At 41.7% G+C, this 21,512-nt stretch overlaps 1 protein-coding gene across 5 annotated transcripts in view; it reads right to left on the bottom strand.

Annotated features, from left to right (window-relative positions):
• ASTN1 (astrotactin 1) overlaps window positions 1–21,512 on the bottom strand; it is a 253,533-nt gene that overhangs the window by 135,729 nt on the left and 96,292 nt on the right. The gene's annotated exons all lie outside the window — the stretch shown is intronic.

The following is a 21,512-nucleotide window of genomic DNA, read 5'->3' as shown; positions in this document are numbered from 1 at the left end:
ATTCTGCCAGACTAATACAGGAACAGGTTCTGATCTCATGGAGTTTACATTGGAGTTAGAGGAAGTAATCTGTATAACTCATTTTTAAAGGTAAATGCAGAAACAAAAGAAGATAACAAACAGCTCACAGGGACTAGAAATAGGCAGTCATTATTCTTCTTCCAAGAGAAGAAACTAGGATAGGTAAAGAGATCTTGGACTAGATGGCACTCTAGGTAATATCTTAGGGGTGAGTGGACTTCTTCTCTTATCCCAAATCAGTGTCATATGATCCATAGATCTCAAAATAAAGAATCTGGATCTATCAATGTCATCAACACTTGGGATATCACCTGGATTTTGTGAACCCTTGGCAAAGAAATGGAAAAGCTGTGATTTTTGTTTCCAGCTACCATCTGTCAAGGGACTACAGCCAATTAATCAGCTCACATTTCAAAGCTTAGTTTCACCCTAGGAGGAACCAGAAGAGTGAATCCGAGACGTAATTAATTATCCCTCAAGACAACTGGACATACTGAATTCCACTGATATTCAAAAGGAAATTAAAGGGTGGCTAACAAAATAAGATTCAAATAGACAAGTTTGGTAGCTCATGTCAACTATTTCTCCCAATTAACAAACCTAAAGGTCTGGGCACAGGTCCCCTCTCATGTATGACAATGATCACTCACACCTGTCTCTGGCTTTCAAAGGAAAGAGACAAAGAGGAGAAAAACTAAAGCCCACATGAGCAATGCTGATCATATTCTAATCTACATTCCAATGGACCAGGGGTAAGGAAAGGATGAGGTAGATAGGTGACTTTTTAAAGTCTCGTCCATCATTGTGTTTCTATGAGCCCAATGGAAAACCAGACCCAAATTACTAATAAGATGAACATAAAAATAGTGCTAACCAGTGGAATGATGATGCATAACTTTCTGAATCTACCTAAGGCCTTCATCTATCAAATGAAGTGATTGAAAGAAAGACACTAAATCTTCCAACCTGAACATGTCCTGAGTGTAACACTGGTCCTAGGAGAACTAGAAATACTTCAAAACAGGTAAACTGACTGTAGAGAACCTGTCTGTGAGAAATTCCTGCCCAGTAAAGCCAGAAACTGCAGACAAAGAAAATAATGGAACCTGTCCTTTCAAGGTGGGCCATGAAGTCCTCATAAGCCAACCTACCCACTTCTCCAAAGGCACAATAAGGCCTTTGGAATCAGATGATGCCACTGAAATTGTAGTAACAAGTTCTTGACCTTGAGGCTCCTTTTACTGCTAGAAGGCATCACCTAAACTAGAAGAGAAAGCTCCTTGGTTTGTGCTTCCGACAAATTCCCTTTTCTGTGATGGCTGGTGAATAGAAATCCATTATCCCCTGCCCATCTCCTTCCCAAATGGAAGACAAGAGAAACACTTTAAGCATATTAAGTACAGAGTTCAATTTATAAATTATTAGGAACATTACCTCCCCTTGGGGGCTTTCAGAAGTCTTTAATCGTGTGGAAATGCCTTTTAGTTGCCATGGGCCACCACGTTAATTAAGAGGTTTCAATATGTCCTCTGGGGCTTCTGATGTGAACTGCACAGCCCACTGGCAGGGGACAGACCACCTGCCTGGTTAGCCTCTCACAGGGGCATGGTGCCACTGTAGCATGCTTCAAAACATCTTCCCCATTCTTCTATGTCAAGTATCCAAACCTTAGGAAAGAAATAGGATGTCCCTCCAATATTCCCTCTCACTAAAATGTGATTTGTTGGGTAAAGGTAGTGACCAGGCAATTTTCCATAAGCAAGAGGCAGTTTCTAATAAGGATCTTCCAGGTCAGGCTGATTGACATTTGAGGGCCCTTCCGAACAAAGAAGCCAAAGAACCTGGAGTTTTCTCAGGAGGAAACTCAACTGTATAGCTTTACATTTTTGTTTCTATGTCTAAAAGTTTTAATTCCGTTAGGTTTGATCACTATCTATGTCTTTAATTTGGAAAGTTTGTCTTCAGTTTCTTCATGAGCCTTCGGCAGTTTCATCTAATGACAGCCTGAAGCCCTACAGGGAACTGGCCGGAGGCTAACGTGCGGGAGTCAGCCTGGGCTATTTCAAGTTGTTCTCTTTCAGATTCTTTTTATAGAGCTGCTTTTTTGGTTCTTGGGATTTTTCTTGCCTCAGAGCCTTCACTTTTCTGTCCCAGAGTAAAAGCAAAGGAGTGCATTTGCTCATATGTTGCTCAGGGCTGTCTAATCATTAGCAGCTTCAGGGACCTGTCCTTTGATTTGACCTGTCTATCCTTTAATGAGAATGCTAAGGCCAACTGGCACTGTGAAAAGTAGGGTGAGAGAGAAGCAACTTGTTATGGGCTGAGTTTTCTAGGTCCAAGGCGACCCTAATAGACCCCCTAATTCCAAAGAGTGGCCTAGCCCCCTGCCGAGCTGGCAGCAGAGAAATCAGGTGACAGGGGCAAAGCTGAAGTCTTCACATCCCTCTAGATATAGACTTAACCATGTTCTGAGATGCTGCTGCCTAGTCAGACATTATGATGGACCCCTAATCGGTGTTGTGTTAAGACAACACCAATAACCACCTGTGTGGTTATGTGCATGTATGCACATGCATGAATGTGTGACAGGCAGGCTAGGAGATAAAAGAGTCCACACAAAAGCAAAAGCACCCCAGGTCGCTGTCTCAGCAAACCCATAGCAGAGCTGCATGAGACAGGCTGCCTCCATGGGCTTTGTGCACCAGCCCTGCAAATCTTCACAAGCCAAGCATGAAGCCAATAAAGAAACACTCCCGCTGGGTAGCACTCAGTGCCTACTCTTGGCCACGTTCCTTTCTTCCTTTCCTCTTTGTTTTTATGCAGTAGGTGATCTTCATGAAATAAAATAATAACAATAATCTGCTCCATTAGGACCAACTGTTACGGGAATTACTGAACAAGTAACAGAAGAGGCAGCTGGCACAGTATATGCTAATGACCATTACACTTTAACCCTCTTTCTTTCTGAACATAATGGAGTTGTTAAACCCTTCTCCCCATTTCCTCAAAGTCAGATAGTCCAGCTCAAGGGGAAGAGAGAAGGTATCAGAGATATAGTCACTCCATGGGCAGCAGCTGGAGCTGAGCAAATGAAAATCACTATTCAAAACTAGTCACTGACCTTAGGCAAGGCACCTGGGAGGGGTGGGGGGAATGACACCAATGCCCTGGGGGGTTCAAGACTTCAGATGAAAACAATTGGGAACACAAGGGAAGAAAGATTCAAAATGTCAAGATTTCTCTGAATTTGGTACATATTGACCAATGTCACTCTCTGAATTAGTGAAGATTTAAAAAGTCTGTTTCCTCCCCAAATACAGCTTGAGAGGGGCCCTTAATGGCTGTGCTATTCAGAGATGATAGTTGGGACAGGTGGAAGGCCCTTCACATTGTGTGGACTTGGTCACATTCTTGCCCTACACGGAGAGGTACCACCTTTATCTTCATAACTGCCATTAGGTCTGGTGTGTCATTGCTTAGGATTCCTGCCTGTTCTTCTCTCACAGTGGGATCTCCAATGGCACTGTCCCTCTACTTAGAGAGGTGACAGCCATACATAGCTGACGGTTTGTTTTGTGAATATATTAAATGCTACAAACCATTGTGAAAGCTTTTCTCTGCTTCCTACACCAATCCATCCTACGTGCTCAATTTCTCCCCTGAATTTCTGCTTTATTTTGCAATTCTAGGCATAAATTGCCTTGTTCTTACATATCATATATTGGAGAGTTAATAACTACCATTTGTAACTTACTCACCAAGTGACAAACAGAGCACATAGTGAATTATATTCATTGTTTTATTTAATGGTACCCACAATTATAAGTAGTAGAATTACTATTTCCATTTTAAAATGAGAAAACAGAGGATAAGAGGGGTTAAATAACTTGCCCAAGTTTATGCAGTAGTATGAGGCCAAAGATTCAACCGCTGATCTTACTTATGTATCCCATGACCTTGAGTAGAAAGGGGCCCACCACTGTAGTCTGGGCCCTGATTCTATAACTTTCCAAATTCTTTAAATTAAGCCCTGAATGGCCTTGTTCCTACACACATAACTCTTGTGGTTATGCAAATGAGGATTCCCAAACATCCACACTCAGAACTGTCTACACTGCCTGCCACATAAACCTCCAATCTTCTTCAGTTAAGCTTAGCTGACTAAATGCATAATTTCAAGCAATAATTTAATTGTGCCATGGGTGACCATACTTGTCAGACTGTCATTTTGAAACAGGGTGGGAAAACCTATGGAGAGATCTGTTCTTAGGCAGATGTTTTTTCAGTGAACTCTGTTATCTTCAGGGTCTACAGTCAACAGATGCTCACTCGTTTCCTTGAGAGCAATCTGCCACCCATGTGCACGACTTGGGTCTGTTTGCTGTCTGCAACCCCTTGTGCTAAGATCAGAGACTTAAGAGGAATGACGGATATTTTCCACAATGTAACAACACATGTAGAAGACAGACTGGGAAGAAAATCTTGAATTTCAACACTTTCAGGGAAACTGGGAACTGCAAATTCAACAAACTGCTGGCCAACAGATTTGGAGAAGGTAGGAGAAACCCTGCAGGTCATGTTTTGTGTTAGGCACCAAAGGGTAATGGTCATACCCAATGAAAGTCATTCAATGCTGGTCAAATACAGAGGCTAACAAAAATTGTCTGCATTGCTTTCTGCTTACAAACCTCCTTGAACTTGTCACTCCTCTGACCCACAACACTGAGGAAAACAGTGAGAATCCACAGTCACATCCCTCTAACACTACAGCTGTGACTCAATTTTGGCATCCAAGGAAGATGCATATTAGAGCTAAAAAAAATTTTTGAGGGGGGGAAAAAAACCCAAGAGGGAATTAAGGACTAGAGGAGATGACGTACATGTACAATTAGCACATCATACACTGAAATCCCTTCCAAGACCTATTCCTTGCCAGCAAACTTTGTCTGGCATGAAAGGGGGTTGGGAGTGAGAAGATTGACAGTTACAAGAGTCTTGTCTTGGGCCAAGCACAAAATGCTGTGGCTCTTATTCCGCCACCCCCCAAAAATAGAATTCAGTTTTTTTCTGGAAATAATCAAGCCCTGATCTAAGAGAGGCCGGGTTTGTGAAGGCAGTTGTGAGAGATACTGCTTTTCTCATTAGGGTAGGCTTCGTTAACCCACCAGCTCCAACATCAGCAGCAGATTGTCTTCAACTAATTACATTTTTGCTAGAAGAGCCATTGTATAAGTCTTCATATTCTTCCCACCATTAATTTAAAACAAACAAACAAACAAACAAACAAACAAACACAACTCTGCCCTGTCCTGCCTCCTCCCTCCCTGGCACCCTACCCACCCATCTCCACATGCTGTCAGCTCTGTCCTAGTTTTCTAGTTTTTTTCTCTTATATTTGGCTTTAGGTTTGTGTGTGTGGGGGTGGGGGGGTGGGGGGGTGGATTGATAAGGTAGAGTAGAGACCCTGGCACCTGTAAGCTTAATTTCTTCCCTAGCTGACCAGGGCTCACTCTGCTCCTGGCCAGATGCTAGGCACATAAGCCAGAAACTTGGGCACACGTCCAGGTTCATCAGCAAGGAAGGGCCAGAGCGAAGGGAAGCTGGATGCTGAGTCCAGCTCTGCCCTGGCCCCTTGGGTAGTGACAAAAAGCCCAACACTGGTACTGTTTTGATTTACTAATTGGGAGCTTGATGATGAAGAGTGAATCCATGGGTTAGTCTGAGCCGGCAAGAGACACTCATGTGACACAAAGACAGTTAGGGTTTCTTGCTTCTAAAGCAACTTATGAGACACACTTTACCTGCCCAGCCAATGCTAAATTCTGTACCTGGGGTGGGTATGTGTTCCTGACCCCATGAGGGTCATTCCCAGCCAACCTGTAACAACATGACAACTTAATTCAGATCACAGTGTTCCAGGGTTTCACTTTTCTGGTTTTTAATTGTGCCAATTTATTTGTTCTATTCTTAAAATTCAGCTCTATTGTAAGGGAGAGAGAGAGAAATGAAAAAGGAATCTGGGAGGAAGTTGGAGAAGAGCAAGAGAGATAGCTAGAGCTGGCGGAGGGGAAAGGGGCTTGTCTGTGCTTATTCCTGAGCCTTTGTGCTCTCCTTACAGACATGTCCACTCACCTTCCCTCCACCACATTCTCCATTCCCTTAAATCCCAGCATAACTCCCTCTCTTTCCTAAAACTGATTTTGCTTACTCCAATCCTCAGACATGTCATTCTCTCCTACCCCCTAAAGCATATGTGGACATTTCTGAATTAATCTTTAACCCCTAATTCTGCTGTTTCTAGACTTGCTGGCAAAGTGTTAAAAAGTTTCTACAGCCCCCGACCAGCCCAGGGCGCAGGAAGGCTGTTGCCCACAAGCCGTTCACAGCATGATTAACTGCAGGGAGGCACACGGGATGGCTTGGCAAGGTTGGTAAAGCACAAATAGCAGGAACTGCATGTCAGTTCAGACTCCAGGCCTCAATCTGGAAGCCCATCTTCACTCCTCTCAACTGGCCCCTGGCTGCTTTGCCCCCAGGAAGAAGTCAGCTGACAGTAGGGTGTCAGCCTTCTCTCTCACAAGGATGTTTCAATGGCAGATCCAAGCTACAGAGCCATCACCCAGAGGACATTAGCTGAGCTTTCAGAAAGCATGATGGCTTAGACTTATCCAACCTCAGTGCCGCCTGTTCCTTTCTGTGCCATTAGCACCCTGCTGGGGGAGTCAGAGTGCATCTTTCAATGGACAGGGATTTTTTTTCTAGTAAATGACCTGCACTTAGAACTGACCTGTACCTTACTACACAGACCTCTGACTGAATAGGGTCTCATTCCCAGAAAGGGCAAAGAAATGTGCCATCACATTTTATTTTATCCTCACCTGAGGTTATGTTTATTGATTTTAGAAAGAGGAAGAGAGAGAAAGAAACATCAATGTGAGAGACAAACATCGATCGGTTGCCTCCTGTATGCATCCCAACCAGGGATGGAATCCACAACACCTAGGTATGTGCCCTGACTGGGAATCGAACCCACAACCTTTTTTGGGGTACAGGACAATGCTCCAACTAACTGAGCCACCCAACCAGGGCACATCATTGTATTTTATAATACCTAATTAAAGGAAGAACTGGACTACATGCTTTACAAAGAGAATGATGTAAAAAAAAATTTTTTGTAAAGTCCCGTCTCTTAGAAATCAAAGCTTTATATTTTTATTAATCTATACATTACACACACACACACACACACACACACACACACACACACGGGGGAAAGTAGGTTTACAGTTGTTTGTATGGAAAATAATGCAATGATTAATAAATAATAAGCATAAGCTCTGTTTCATGTACTCACAACTGGAAACCTACTTTTGCCTCACACTGTGTATATGCATTTATATTTTTGTTTCTGTAGACTGATTGCAGGTAGATATTTCTTCTTAAGTCTATTTGTAGTTGGGGAGAATACATTTGTCTTAGCAAGCAGACCAATCAACATCGGGGCCAGCAGTTTCAAGTTTTCTCTGCCATGAAACCGTGACAGACATGGGGTACTCACAGGGAGACTCCACCTGATATACAGCACCAGTGGTGACTCCATTTTTCTCTCTCAGTCAAGAAGCGATACTCGGGGTACATGTTGAGTGAGAGGAACCTGATTACAGGTCATTTATAACGTTGACTCCACTCTAATGGAAAAAGGAAACCAGTCACAAATGCCAGCACTCCTCCTCCTATTATTATCCAATTCACGTGCCACACTGCAATTGATGGGGATGTGGCACTCTGGTTGCCAATTGCAGAAGTGTCAACGCAGCCACCAAGGACAAGGATGTGGGGGATTTTTGTTGTTGTTGTTTGTTTGTTTGTTTGGGGGAGAGGAAACAGCTTTGCTTTGCCCAAAAGCTGGGTCAGACACTGCCAGTCTCCAGGTCTTGGAAGGGGGCTTCTCCATGGTATAACACCAAACAGTACCACCTCAGTCTTTATGCCATGCCCTGTAACACTAAAAACTGAAGTTCTTACTCAAAAAGTATTTCACAGAGATTTTGTTCAGTGTGAATTTAAAATAAAAATTTTAATATATTTTTATTGATTTCAAAGAGGAAGAGAGAGAGAGAAAGAGAGAGAGAGAGAGAGAGAGAGAGAGAGAGAGAGACAGACAGACAGACAGACAGACAGACACAGACAGGCATAAATGATGAGAATCATACATTAGCTGCCTCTTGCACATTGCCTGCTGGGGTCCTGCAACCCAAACATGTGCCCTGACCAGGAATCAAACTGTGACCTCCTGGTTCATAGGCCAATGCGCAACCATTGAGCCACATTGGCCGGGCTAAAATAAATTTTTGAATAGATATATAGAGATGGCTTTGTAACCTAGCCAGCTCTGGTGTGTGTGTGTGAGTCTTCATCAAGCTTCCTTTTCTGTGAATATGTGGGGAGAAAAAGAGAGGTGAGGATTTGGTGGAAAGGAGCCACAACAAGCAGAGAGGAGACCTTAACTGAAACATCTGGCCAGAGGTCTTGCAGGACAGAGGAAGGGCAAGGAATCACTGGCTGGGTCCTCGTCCCCACAGTGCCACTCCCTAGTCAGATAGCCCTTCGACCTCTTTAAATCTCAGCTTCCTGTTGTGTCAGACTTGCTTAGCAACTTCCTTATAGGCTGATTATTAAGAGTCCCTTCTAGCCTTCCCGCTAGGATCTAAAGGTGCAGTCCCTGCATGCAGGAAATTCACATGAGAGGAGATAGCCTCAGGCACAGGCAGGGACAATGGTGGGACTATTTATCAGGGATCACACAGCACCATTCAACTCAGCTTGCTGTTGGGGGGGGGGGGGTGTCACAGGGTGGATTTTAAACTCATGAGTCATTAGAAGCAACCCCACTTGGAGGAGCTGAGAGAGATTTGAAGCCAATGACACAGCATTAGTGAAATCATGGGAAGTATTAAACAATAGGGAGGGTGTAGGAAAGATGACAGAGCTGGTTAGTGTGGCTAGGAAAAAGTGGAAAGCAAGGAATAGTAAGTGATAGAGGGTCAAATCATGAAAGGAGGATCAAATCATCTTGGAATTTGCCCTTCAGAGTAGAGGGAACTATTTGAGTCTTTTTACCAGTAAGGTGGCATCTGCTCAGGAACAGTTTCCCAGGAATGGCCTGGTGGCGGTGAGAGGGAAGTTTTGAGGGGAACAAAAGAGGCAGAATGAACAGGTAGGACACCTTTGCAGTAGTCTGGTGAGAGGCAAGCGGTCCCTGTATCAGTGGTGGTCATGGCGGGAGAGAGAAGACAGGGATTCTAGAGGCATCTGAAAAATAAAATGAGCAGAGCTCAGTGCTAGATCAAGTGAGGAAGGAGAGGGAGGAAAGGACATCCGGCTGGAAACACTGTCGGTGGTCCTCGCACCAAGTGAGGCAGAGAACACGAAACGGAGAGGGGTTTGGAAAGACAGTTGGATGAGTTTCACTGGGCCCATGTTGTTTGAAATACATGGGGGATATCCAGACAAATTTGTTAAGTCAGAAGATTGGGGTGAGATAGAGGCAGTTGTGAGGACCAAGTAGACCAAAACAAAATACAAACTAATTATACTCATTTCACAAACATCAACTGGGGATGTTTCTTGTGTGAAGCACTGGGCTGGAAGCTGTACAAAATATAAACATGAATCAGAGTTATATTGTGGAACATTGCCCTAACCAGTTTGCTAAGTGGTTAGAGCATAGGCCCACTGACTGAAAAAGGGTTCTGGGTTCAAGTCCAGTCAAAGGTATGTACCTTGGTTGTGGGCTTGATTCCCAATAGGGGGCGTGCAGGAGGCAGCTGATTGCTGTTTCTCTCTCGTTGATGTTTCTAACTTTATATACCTCTCCCTTCCTCTCTATAAAAATCAATAAGATATACTTTTTTAAAAAGAAAGTGTGGAACATTTTCATTTTATTACTTAGTTTATAAACTATCATTTTTCCAAACCTCCATGGAAATAATGAATGATAACATCAAATCCATGCCTTTGCTGACATTTTCATCTAAGATACGGTTAAAATAAATTCAGCCAGATGAATCCAATCTACTTATATAGAAATATTCAGAAAACAGGAATATAGATTGTATAAATAGATGGCAAAAAGGGGAGGTTGCTCAAGTTTTGAGAACACTCACTTACAGATGAACAAACAGAGGCTCAGGAAGGTGAAGGAATTTGTCTGAGGTTTCAGACTTTCACAGGGAAAAGAACCTTAATCCAAGCCTCTGACTTCGAAGTCAGTGGTTTTAGGCCACTCGTGTCCTCGGCCCAGCTTTAGTCACTGGTGATGATAGGAGAGACGGGGTCTAGATGAGCCTAGCTGGGTTCTCAGCCTGCATCACTGCTGCAGAAGCTATGAGCAGGGCCTGGCAGGGAAAAGTTGCTGCTGCCCAATCGCAATCCCAGGTAGAGTCAGTACCAGGGAGGTGGCCGTGCCCTGGAGAGCCCAGGGTCTCCCATGTAGAGGCTTCTTGCTCTGATCAGCAGAGCAGTGATGGAAGTGGTACTGGGACTGAAATAGCTAGTTGACAGCCTGGGGACGGAGCCTTGGATGTGTACACACTGTGACATTTAGGGAATAAGAGAGTGCCTGAACTCTCTGGGGATGCAGGACCCTCTGAGTTTGGTCTATGTGGCAGCTTACCTCATTGTGCAATGATGGGTTTGAAGCCAATAAATGCCAAATTCGGACATGTCCTCTCATGTCTTAGTCCCAAAGCCCTTCCCCGACAAGACACAGGAAGAGAGGAAACAAAAGGTAGAATGCTTCAATAAACATCTCATGCCAGGTCTCCCTTAGGAACCTTCTAAGACTCTGTCTTCTCTGAGGTACTCGGGCAGAATAAGTCACCTTAAATTCACCTTAAACAAACTTTGGGATTAGGAGCCAGAACCCAGCAGGTCCTAGATACTGCTCCGTGAAGTACTCCCTGTTGTCAGCATCAGTCCGATACATCAATAAACTGAGCATCTAATCTATCCCAAGTTAGAAGGTACTTGACTCATCTCTATTGCTATTCACGGACATCAGCAGGAGTGGTAGAAGGATCAGGAGAATCATAAATAGCAAGGCAGTATCAAGACTTCCCCACATATGCCTAAACCTCTCCACATGTACTATAAAGACCTCTATGCAACTCTGAGGATGGTCCACTGACATCAGCCAATGCTAGAAGCAAGATTCTTTTTTTTTCTTTTTTGTTAATCCTCACCTGAGGATATTTTTTTCCCCATGGTTGTTTTTAGAGAGAGTGGAAAGTAGGGAGGGATGAGCGAGAGGGAGGGAGATAGAAAGAGAAACATAGACAGGAGATACATGGATTGGTTGCCTTCCGCACATGCCCTATCAGGGAGTAGGGACTGAATCTGCAACCCAGGTATGTGCCCTTGACCAAGAATTGTGCCTTTGGTGCATAGATTGATGTTTAACCACTGACACACAATAGCCAGGGCAAGGCAAGATTCTCAATAAACTTTAACAGAAACTTGAGAGGGTCATAGATGGTTTTATGAGGGGAGATGTTAATATTATCTGTCTACCTTTAGCCTCATTAGCAAGCTAAAGAGCCACCTCTAACTCTTAAAGTCCTATATATCAGTCCCACACAAACCAACTTGATCCTGACATGTTCGCAAACAAACTCAACTCCCATGCATGTGTGAACACCTCTAGTGGATATTTTGCTTTAAGAGACTGTTCCTCTGTAGACTACTCTTGTCAAGTTGAAGCATATTTTTGTTTTCATCAAATTTTGTCTTCACTAAACTTTTAATACCTCACAGAAGAGGCTAATGTGCTCACATGTCACCTGAATTGAATACCACATGCCTTGAATTTGTAGCAAGAACAATCTTTGTCAATGCCTGCCTTAAGTGATAATTGCAATCAATCGATGGGAAGCTAACAAAAACTAGCATACTATTATCTTTACACTGCAAGTACACCCTATCACTTCTACCAAATTACTAGATTTTAGTCTATGTTTGAACTCTGTAGACAAAATGAGGAGAAAATACTAGATTGGGCTCAGCAAACTATGACCTCTAGGTCAAATGTAGTCCCCTGCCTGTTAGTATAACATTTTATTGGAACACAGCCACACCCATTCACTTATATATTGTACATGGCTGCTTTGGCACTACAATGGCAAGACATGGGTAGGTGCAACAGAGTTCATAGAGCCCTGGCCTAACTTCCTGCCATTCTCCATGCTAGTATTCCCATGGGCCAGGCCTTATATAAAGCTGCTACATCTACTATCAAATCCAGTCTGTCTCCAATCAGAGCCCATGGGTGTGATGGGAAGAGGTTTGAGGGCATATTTATACACAAACTTCAGGTCTGTGAGGGAATCCCAAAGTTTTGATAGGGACAGGAAGCATGGGGATGACAGCATGACCTGGAGGAAAGGCAACAGCATTAGGAATAAGCATCTGAATGGTGAACACACCCACCATTCCATGCCTTCTGTTCCCTATTGTGAATGTAATAACAATCTGTATGTGTGGATACTTGGGCAGAAAAGGAATTCCCATAATGACATCATTTGGTTTGATGAAAAAATAAATTGGTCAAGTTCTTCCAGGGAAGCCTGGAGCTGGGCTTATCACCCTAAACGATAATACATCTGCTAGAAAACCTTATAAACAATGAAACAGAAACAATTCAACAATGCCTGGATATACATGACCGAACCCTGGCTATGTGAGGGCTCATTCCATTGCCCTGATGTCCCCCAATTGCCTCGGTGTTTTCCCTGAGTATGATTCTTTCAGAACTCCTCCAAGATGTTGCTATGACCCCAGCTGCTTTTCTGCCTCTCTAAGATAATGGCTACTGGGTAACACATTGCACACAGAATTGTTACAGGGAGCTTGCATGGCATCCCAAGAGTTTACCTAGTTAATATTTACTGGGCACTTCCCATGGGCCAGCCATTATAGGAAGTGCTTAATAAAATTCATCTCATGCAATCATCAAAACAGCTTACAAAGGAGAATCTATTATTATTCCCATTTTATAGATGAGGAGAATGAGTTTAGAGATATTAAGCAATTTTTCCAAGGTCACTAGAAAATCTAGTAAGTGATAGCAAAGCCCTTGGTATAAACTACTTCACTCAAGTTCAACATCATAGACTATAGTCCTCATCGGCTTCTCAACAACCTTTGCTCAGAGCCAACCCCCGACTTCTTTGCAATGCTTGATCTTTTTGTCCAATCTAGCTCTGCAACTTATGAAGGGCCTCAGAGACTCCCCCATGACAACATCTCATCCAGTTCTCTAGGTGCCTCTTCGTCATCCACCAAGCGAAGAGTTTCTGCTGCAGTAGCTGAGAGAAGCGAGATATCCCCCCCCCCACACACACACATAGCCTTGAAAAGGGGAGAGACCAGCTGACTCTGGTGCCACCAAGCAGCAGAGTCCCACAGCAGACTGAGTCAGAGGTCCAACACGTTGGCTTTGAATACTGGCTCCACGTGTGTGACCTTGATTCTAGGATTTTCTTTCTCTAAGTTACAATGGGAGGAAATGTACGTCTAATTTCACCAGGCTGCTATGGGACTTGATTGATATTATGCAGGAAAATAATCTTACACCCTGCCTGGCACACAGCGCACAAAGTGATAGCTTCATTACTATGACTACTGCCAGTTCTTAATATCGATTTGAACCCCGGAGAGGTTACAGCTCCTGCTTTCAAAAGGGTCTTCAGGGGTTTTTGGAGCTAAGTACTTAACAGTAAATTGTTGGCTTTTCTATCAAATGAATTAAATGGTAGTGCAGAATATTACATCAAGTTGCTAAAAGGCATTAGGATCCTTGTGAAAAATTGGCCTCTTAGCTATTTTCCTTGTTGTCTGGAAAAATGGGGTGACTTAAGGCTTCTATGAGCTTCAAGAAAGGAAACACCAGAATTGTAACAAGGATGTAAAAATGGAAAGGAATGGAGAAGACAGTGCATTCCACCTGGCTCTTAGTTTTGCCAAAGGCCACCCTCAAATGTTAAGCATTAATAATATGATTGAATGTTCCTTAAAAGCAAAATGTTGTATTATTAATGTTCTATCTCCTTAGTAGCTAAAAAAAAAAAAAGATCTAAAGTCTGACAGATATTGTTAAATGAATCAATATCTAAATAAATAAATTAGTCAATGATTATTTTAAATCAATAATAGGTCAATAACGCTTTTAAAATGCTTCTTGAGTTTCTAAAAATTTACTCTGAAAGTGTCAAAGGATGTATATAAAGCAGCTGAAGTCTACTGTTACATGACTTTCACAATTTTAGAGTTGAAAATCCCTAACTACCCTCTTTCCTTTCCTGCCAATAAACCCATGGCCAGCTGTGAGGTGGCCTGGCTGAAGCCAAGGTGGGCAGGTGGGTTTAGCCAAGCTGAACAGATCTGAGCTTTTGGGGTTAGCTGCCTGGTGCAGCTACAGAAAGAAAGATCTGTGTTCCACTGTGGTTGTGGGTCCTAGTGTTCACAGAGTTAGCAGTTTTAAAGTAATAATGAGGAAAAGTATCAGATGAGTCTTAGCAGACAGAATTCAGCAAAACAACAAAAGCTGTTAAGAGGACAAGAAATAAACATATATTGGCCACTTAGTGTGGGCGAGGATATGAATCAGATGCTTCTCATAGTTTAGACTGCCAACTGCCTCAATTCATATCCTGGCTCTGCAAACTGATAGTTGCTTAATTTTAGGTAAGTTACTTAGCTTGCCTGGCCCTCAATTGCCACATCTGCAAAATGGGAAAATAATAAGCCCTACCCATGGTGTTGTATGAAAAAATAATAATATACATTGAAAATACTTAGCTTCTGGCACATAGTAGGTACAAAATAAGATGATAATGATGACATCATTAGATCCTCCTCTCTACAAGACAGACAGTACTATGTCTATTGTGTTGAATGACAGTCAGTCTTTGCTAAAGGAAATGGTTCTGAGCTGTGCCTAGAACAGGGGTGGCCATTTTCTGTGCCACAAAAGCACACCTCCTCATAACTACAGCCAATAGAAGGTTAGGGTTACATCAACCTATGGGATAACCTGATAGGAAAAGCTCTGAACAGGAACTATAGCAACTGGGTAGAGCCATCTGCTTCTCTCCTGAAGCAGTAAGAAAGGAACCAAAAACAAGAACTCTGACAGCCATAGGAACAAAACTGGAAACCTCGTAAGACTGAGAGAAGTCAGGAGGGGTCAAAGTGAGGTGACTTGATGATCAAATGGAAAATACAAAAGCAATGAAGCTGGCGAGGGGAGTGGATTTAGACTCGATGAGACATAGAAAACAATTCACAGCAACAGGAGCAATAAAACAGGTGCGAAGAGCCAAGCCACTGCTGAGGCTGACAAGATGACGCAGATCCTGCATGACCTACCAGTTCCAGGTTTCATGAAATTCTGTTTGGATTTTGTTTTAATTAGAGGATTCCTGTCTCCCTTCTCTTCATATGCATTTCTACTGTAAAAGTCCATTACAGAGAAGGCCAGAGGGGATTTCCATTCTTTATCACTTAAAAGTCTAATTAATGCATCCATTTCACAGATGAAGTAATAAAGCTTCCAAAAAAAGCCAGCCAATTACCCACCATAGTAAAGCCAGCATTAGAAACCCACCTTCCAACTCCAAACCCAGTGTTTCTTTCCACTATACCCCAGCTCCCACTCCAGAGGAATATGGAAGGGTGGCAGCAAGCAAGACGAAGTTAGCTGAGCAACTGAATGGCTAACAGACTCCCATACCTGTAAGAGATGCACAAGTTATGGTGCCGCGTGAGGAGGTGTGCAAGCCAAACCTTCTTTGGCTCTTGGAATAGCCTCTGAAGGAACCCTGATCTCTAGTCTTTTACACATCAGTCTTTCAGAGCAAAGACCCAAAGCAAAAAAAGTTTCTTTATTTTTTAAGGGATTTTGTTTATTATTTTAGCAACTGCCACCCCGCTCCCCCACTTTCCTAATGGAAGGCAGAGTATACAGTGATGAGTCTGGCAGGTGGACAGCACGCCAGTCAGGCAGTCCAGTCCAAGGACGGATGATGTCTTGAATTGCTAGAAAAACTCCTTGCACTGATTCAGGACCCATCTTTTTAAACCTTCCAATTTACTGCCCTTTCTCTGCCCTTCATAGTAAGGCAGGACACATTTAACTCCTCCATTTGATTCTTAAAGGTAAAAAAACAGATCAGCACTGATAAATTAGGGCATCCTCAGTGAGAATTACAAAAATAATATCAATTGATAATAAAGATACAAAAGTAAACCTGATTAATAATTTCTACAACAGATTTTCTGAAGGTAAAAGGTGTTGACAAAAAAGGCAGCTCACCATCTCACCATCTCTTCTGTGCCCATGACCATTTAATAAGTGCCTGGTGGTCTTGGTGGAATAGTGATGACCACTTGGAATTGCTCTTCTCTGCCCTGGAAGTGGCTGAGCTTTAGGAGTGAAATGAAGACAACTTCAAGCAAAGTCACATATGTTGCACAGGCAGCTGGACCACACTCAAATATAACAGTGAGAGAAAGGATGGGTCCCACAGCAAAAAGTAGTTTGCAATCTTGTAAACATGGTCCTTGAGGCTCCCATAAGTTCTGTGGGCTTTCTACTCAACTCAGCCCCAATGTTATTCCCTAGGCTGGAACTTCTTTCGAGTGTCCATTCTGTTCCTGCACTCCACAGAGCACCTGTGGTCTCTTTGTCCCTGAACCTTGTTCTCTTCATTTTTCTCCCTAAAGAGAAAAATCTGTCTTGAACTCCCAGAAACAAGGAGCTTAGGGACATCTGAGGAGCCAGCAGCCACAGGAACCTGTAGACCAGTGGTTCTCAACATTTCTAATGCTGCGACTCTTTAATACAGTTCCTCATGTTGTGGTAATTGCCAACCACAAAATTATTTTCATTGCTACTTCATAACTGTAATTTTGCTACTTTTATGAATCGTAATGTAAATACCTGTGTTTTCCAATGGTCTTAGGCTCTACAGCGGTGGTTCTCAACCGCTAGCAGGGTCACCTAAAACCATTGGAAAACACAGATAGATATTTACATTACAATTCATAGCAGTAGCAAAATTACAGTTACAAAATAGCAACGAAATAAATTTTATGGTTGGGGAAAACCACAATATGAGAAACTGTATTAAAGGGTCACCACATTATAAAGGTTGAGAACCAATGCTGTAGACAATGGCCAATGAGCTTCATGCAGAGGTGTGTGTGTGTGTGTGTGTGTGAAGGCTAGACAGCCTCAGCAGCATCCACGCTTGATTAATGGACTTTATCCTCGGGGGGATAGACAAATGCACAAAGATTTTTCCCCACAATTGTGAATTGTGTCTAAGAAGGCTAAACTATAAAAGATATTACTAATCAGTTGGAATTATCACTACAAAATATACATCAAAGCACAGTATTTTTGAAAGGCTATTGCTGTGAAAAATGCACTTAACCAACCTGGATACAATACAGCAAGTCTATTAACACTGCCATCTTTAATTACAAAGATGAAATATATAGATAAAACATTAAAATTCTATTAGACATCATTAAACTCTTTTAGATACACTAAGAAGAAAAATGTAGATCATATGGTAAATTAGCAAAAGTAAAATATGGAAATGTTAATCCACACAGAGTTTGAATGGCCAATATAAAGCTCTATTAAACCCGATCTTCTCAGGAATAAACAATCTGCTTTTTACTGAAGATTTCTCTGACTTCTGGTTTAAACTCAGACATCAATTTTCATTTAATGATGTTGCTTTCGCTTGTTCAAGAGTTTGCAAAAAACTATCCTTGTGTACTTTTGTAGGTTTAAATGCCAATTATCTTGCAAAATTTGAAATAAATCTCTTCAGTCAAGTCTGAGTTACACAGGAGGTTAACATACATTGTTTGACCTGCAGAGCAATAATATAAGATTTCAGGAGGAAAATCCAATTATTCTACACTAGGAAGAAATGGTAGCATTTGGGGAAAATGGTCATTCAAAAATTTTAGGATGTGATTGAAAAAATAACAAAAGCAAAATGTTTTACAAAGTTTAATATTGTCCAGTTCTCAGCCGAGGTAGTGGTTTTCTGCCAGCCCACAATTTGATGATGGTATATTTGTACTGGGCACTGTGGAGGCAATGACTTACTGATTATCATTCATATAATGTCATAAAGATACCAAAAAAGGTTTTTCTGTGTTTCTCATTCTCTATTTTGTATTTAAAACAAAACATGGTAAATGCAAAATATAAAAATAAATAGCAATCCCTGCATTGAGACAAGATGAACAAGAAAGGTATAAATATAAAATGAGGGAAAGGTAAAGCTTAAGGTTTTCACAGAACCATTAATATCCTTTGCACATATTAGAAATAGTTAGGATTATCAGTTAAGCTTTTTTTTAAATTTCTTTATTGATTATGGTATCACATAATTATCCTCATCCCCCCATTCCCATCCCAAACCCCTCCCCACGCATGCCCCCTGCCCCTCTGTTGTCCGTGACCACTGGTTAGGCTTATATGCATGCACACAAATCCTTTGTTTGAATGAAAGCTTTAAAAATATATTTATTTATTTATTTATTTATTTTACAGAGTGGAAGGGAGAGGGAGAGCTAGAAACATCGATGAGAGAGAAACATTGATCAGCTGTCTCCTGCACACTACCTATTGGATATGTGCCCACAACCAAGGTACATGCCCTTGACCAGAATTGAACCTGGGACCCTTGAGTCCGCAGGCTGAAGCTCTATCATTGAGCCAAACAGGTTAGGGCCAGTTAAGCTTTTAAACATATATTTTCTTAATAAGAGAGAAAAGGTTAGATATATTCATGTAGGTTTTAATAAACACCTTAACTTTTCTCTTTTTCAAATTATGCTAATGGGCCCAAGCTAAAACTGTACTAATAGTCATCATTATAGTTAATGAAAAATAACACCACTTTTGTTATTTCATAAAATCATTTAGGCAATAAGATTTCATTTAAGTGCATTTTGCTGCCCAATATTGGTCAAAGCATTTTGCTATCTTTTCACATTTATAATGTTGTCATTCTGGATGCCTCAACTAGTTGCCTAGTTTATATCTGAAGAAGATGATATTAAAAATATCAGATAAAGTATATCCATCTCTGCATCTCTTAAGAAGACATGAGAGACTTTAAGAATCACATCTTCAAACACAATACCCTTAGGCTTGATTTCTAAGCTGAGGGCAAATACACAACTGCAACTGACTACAATAGACTCAGAATAGGAGAGGCAGTTTGGAGGTAGTGGTGTGGATTGGGAAAGGAGGAAGGTGAGCAGAAAGCTGGGCTGCAGGGGACTACATTGACCACACCATCTTTGAGGAGGATGCAAGGGGGTACTTATATCTTCAGTTCACCCAGGGAACCTACTCTCCTACAGAAGTCAAAGAACTACTTAAATTTTTCTAATCACATGTGGGCCTTTCCAAGGGGCCAAGCCAGTAACAAATACAAAACCTGCCCATTCTCACCCTTTGCCCATGGTCTTTTAACCTCTGCCTCCCTCAGCCTCATTGAAAACATCTTGGTTTAAATAAAGCTAGAGGAATAATAACTTCCATTTTATTGGGGAAAGAGAATGTCATTGGTGGTCTGCCATGGTGACCAGTAGCATATGAAGAAAAGATCTAAGGCACAGCAATAAGGCTGACTTTTGTTCTCTTTCCATTTAAATGTCCACTGTCCATTAACCTCTGCCCAGGGGTCTCAAAAAAAAGCATGGCGTTCATAATGCAGGGTTTCTCACAGGGGCTGTTATATTTATGGGCACAACCTATTTCCTCACATACTTTGCATTCTTGATCAGTGTATTTCTATCTTCACTGCCGCCCACCCCCACAAATGCATGTGTGCACACATACAACACACAGGCACACACACACTCCTCTAGAGAAGTTACCAAAATACCTCCATCTGAGGATAGTGCAATCCTTGTCATTCTGAAAATATGAGGTAGCAACCAGGACAAGCCATTGTCTTGCCAGGATCTTCACTGGACTCCCCCTCCCCAACTAAACATGCCTTCTGACATGCTACCTGTCTTAACTTCTTGTATTCAAAGTCTTTCTTTCAGACAAAAATCACACCCAATATTAGTTCTTGGGAATCTCTATACTTATATTTGGTGCGAAAAAGACAGGTTCTTTGACATGGTCTTGGACTAAAAGAAACAAAACGAAAACCACCCATGACCATGACTGCTTCCCCCAACCATGGAAGGCTGTGGATGGCTGGTGGGAAGCCACCCTGTATCCCTTTTTCACTCAAATCATATTATTAGTGTGAAGATAACTGTCTCAACATCTGTCACCCTGGTCAATGTCAGGCTGATTCCTCAGACAGAGTGACCTCACCACTCCCTGGAAACTACAAATTATACTGCAAACAGCCTTCTCTAAGATAGGAAACACTGGCCTTTGATTATGGATGTACAGGTATAGTAATGCCCATGTTATAAACCTCAGTTCATTTGTAAATATGGGGCATAGCAATCTCATCTGTCTGCCTGCCTTCTAGCATATTTGGACATTGAGATTTACTATTTACTGTTCAAAAATTATTTTCTTGACCAGATAGTTTACATAAAGTAGCTTATGTATATGCAGGTAATCTATCGAACCAGTTATTCATAGGGACATGGATTGAGGAAGAAATACAAGGATTATATTCTGAGATTTTATGAGAGACTCTTATGGGGAAAGTTTCTATGCCAAGTATTTGGATAATGTAAATTCATATATATCTAAAATGTGTTTCAGTTTCCCCCTATCTGATACACAAAACTAAATAGCATGTAGTGATGGTAACAGAATAATAAATGATTAAAGTTTACACCAAGACCTAGATTGGTTCTCAGCTGAATTTCCTAACAGAATAGCCCATACCCTTCCATACATATGGCTTATGGCTAACCAGTCAAGCCTCAATCTGCTCCCAGGCTACCCTAGGAGCAGAATATGTATTGGCTTTGTCAACATAACACTAATACATAAAATATCAAGTAAAACAGGTCTTTTCTATATGCATTGGGAAATTCACTCATTTATTCTAGAAATATTTATTAAGCATCAAGTATGTGAGTGCACTGTTCTAAGTGCTAAGGATATATTGATGAATGATACACCATCAAAGAAAAACCCTTCCTACCATTGTATATCCTTCTAGTGAGATTCTAAAATACAAGTTCTTAGAACTTTAGGAATACTGTTTTAATTTTTTTGAGAAAAGAAATCTACTAATTAGAATCTTCTAAACTTGTTTTTTTTTAATTTCTGAATAGGTGAAGGGTTGCTGATGGTGAAGTTTCTGAGCTGGGCTAGAAAAAGGGACTAGTATCTATTGACATGACCTTCTGCTACGAGGAGAGACATCCAGGATGCTGACTTTCTCCCAGGTAGGGTAAGAGGGAAGAGGACT

The sequence above is a fragment of the Pipistrellus kuhlii genome, unplaced genomic scaffold (genome assembly GCF_014108245.1).
Source record: "Pipistrellus kuhlii isolate mPipKuh1 unplaced genomic scaffold, mPipKuh1.p scaffold_m20_p_18, whole genome shotgun sequence".
Lineage (NCBI taxonomy): Eukaryota > Metazoa > Chordata > Mammalia > Chiroptera > Vespertilionidae > Pipistrellus > Pipistrellus kuhlii.
This window is presented reverse-complemented; position numbering and strand designations above follow the sequence as displayed.